This window comes from Cynocephalus volans, chromosome X (genome assembly GCF_027409185.1).
Source record: "Cynocephalus volans isolate mCynVol1 chromosome X, mCynVol1.pri, whole genome shotgun sequence".
Classification (NCBI taxonomy): Eukaryota; Metazoa; Chordata; class Mammalia; order Dermoptera; family Cynocephalidae; genus Cynocephalus; species Cynocephalus volans.
In genome coordinates this window covers 54,582,482-54,585,192 of record NC_084478.1, presented here as the reverse complement: position 1 = coordinate 54,585,192, position 2,711 = coordinate 54,582,482, and positions in this window count along the sequence as shown.

The window sequence follows — 2,711 nt, the reverse complement described above, 5'->3', positions numbered from 1 at the left end:
TCTATCATTAAATTTTTCTCCTTTAGGTTTTCTATGATATTCTTTTGGAGTTTATTAGCATTTTTTGTCTTTCTTCCATAGCTATAATTTTTTTCCTATTTACTTTCATTTATTTATCCTTTTCCAACTCATATTGCATAATTTTTTCAAGACTGTTTCCATATTACTTGCTTTTGTTATTAATAATATCTATTCTACTTTTTGTGTATCAAATGAGCTTTGTTTTTCAATGATCTGAAATACTTTATTTTAAAACAAGGTTTTAAAAAATAATGGTGAATATGCTACATTTGATAAAATTGTGTTGTGGATAAATGGGTTGTTTGTTTTATTATTTTGTGTATTTTTCTGTGTGCTTGACTTAAAAAAAAATAGACTTTATGTTTTAGAGCAGTTTTAGGTTCCCAGAAAAACTGAGTGGCAAGTACAGAGAGTTTGCATATACCCCCTTCCCCTACATACCCACAGCCCCTCCCACTATAACATCCTGCACCAGAGAGGTACATTTGTAACTATCCTTGAACCTGCATTGACACATCATTATTAGCCAATGTCCATAGTTTACATTACAAATGTAACTTTTATTTCTGTAATTGTTTTGTTATTATCCATATTTCCTGAGTTCTGCCAGTACATTTTATATCATTTTCTCAGTGTCTTTTATCTTATTGTCACATACTATCTTTTACTTGAGCCCCTTTCCCATTCCTCTTTAAAAACAATTTTCCATATAATTTATTTATAATTGTACATTTCTTCTTAATTGAGGGCAGCTGAATTTTTCCAGTTGTGCATTTTTGGCTGCTTTACGTCTCTCCTTATTTCACATCTATCCCATCAAGAAGTCACACTGGCTCAAATTTCAAAAAACTCCAAAGTATGATCACATTTTATGCTCCCTTGCAGCTAAGAGAGGTCAGGTCTGGCCAATGACATAAAAGAAGAAATTTCTTTGTAGCTTTCTGGGAAAACTGTATAAAAGAGGACAGACAACAATGACATATGTCTTTCTTTTTTCTACTTGCCCTTCCTCCCTTCTTACTGTTAGAAAAGTAGGTGGGTACCTCAGGTGCAGCATCTATTTATCAAAAGAGAGATAGCCACACATACCAATAATAAAGCATGAATCTATAAGAAACCTGGATGGAGAAGACCTATGAGCAGCTATACCAGCCACAAATTGTCTACCTCCACTCTTCCTGTTACATGAGAAAAATAAATCCCTATTTATTTAAGCTACTATAGTCAGTTTTCTGATACATACGGCTGAACACCATTTTGACTAATGAACATCACCTGGACAATATGTATTAGTTTCCTAGGGCTGCCATAACAAAGTTCCACAAAGTTGGTGGTTTAAAGCAACAGATGTATTCTCTTACCATTTGGGAGGCCAGAATTCCAGAGTTAGGGTTTCAACAGTGTTGGTTTCTTCTGGAAGCTCCGAGGGAGTACCTGTTCCATGTTTCTCTCCTGGCTTCTGGTGGCTGCCAGCAATCCTTGGTTTTTGTTGATTTGTAGACATATCACTCTCTTGACACTGCCTGGAGATTCCCTCAAATCTTCAGTGCATGCAAAAGAGAAACAAAGTAAGATATTTCAATTATACCTCAACAAAATAGAAAAAGGAGAGAAAGAACTGAGAAATCACAGGTAAAGAACATGTGACTGAGGCCCCAACAATTGTTACCTAATAGAAGAAACCTCACTTACCTTAACTAGGACTGAAGGAAGAACTGAGCTAGAGCTATCAGAATAAAGTATGACAAATTTAGTGGTTTAAAACAACAGAAATTTATTTTCTCACAGTTCTGGAGGCCAGAGATCTGAAATCAAGGTGTCAATAAGTTTGGCTTCTTTCTGGAGGCTCTGATAGAGAATCTGTTTCTTGCCTCTCCTAGCTTCTGATAGTTGCTGATGATCCTTGGCCTTCCTCAGTTTGTAAATTCATTACTTCAGTCTCTGTCTCCATTGTCCCATGGCCTCCATCCCCGTGTGTCTTCATTTGGCCTTCTTATAAAGCCAAAGTCATTCACTTAGGCCCCACACTCATTCATTATGACCACATCTCAGCGTAACTACATTTGCAAAGACCCTATTTCCAAATAAGGTCACTTTCTGGAGTTCTGGGTGGACATAAATTTTTCAGAAACGTTATTCAAGCCAGTACATTCTGCCCTCTGCCCACCTTCCCCCAAATTTACATCCATCCCATATGCAAAATACACCACCAAAAGTCTAAACTCATTCCAGCATTAACTCTGAATTCAAAATTTCATCAACTCAAAAAGTTCAGAATCTCAAAAATTTCCAAATGTCATCTTCTAAATCAGGTATGGCCCTTCATGGGGCAAAATTCCTCTCTATCTATGGACCTGTGAAACTAGAAAACAAGTTATCTGCTTTCAAAATACAGTGGTGAAACAGGCATAGGATAGATATTCCCACTTGAAAGGGACAAAATGGTCACAGAATCTAGACATCCCTCAGTGGAAAGTCTCATTCTATAGGCCCCACGACTGGGGTTTCTATCCCAGACAGAGAGGTGCAATCAGTCATCACCATCAACAAATAACTGTCCTTGCAACATACACACACTTTAATATGTACTGCCAAATACATCTATCTTTTCCTTTATAGCTTCTGGGTTTTTAATCTTGGTTAAAAATGTTTCACCTGACCCTATACTGTACATGCAGTCTCCTAATTTT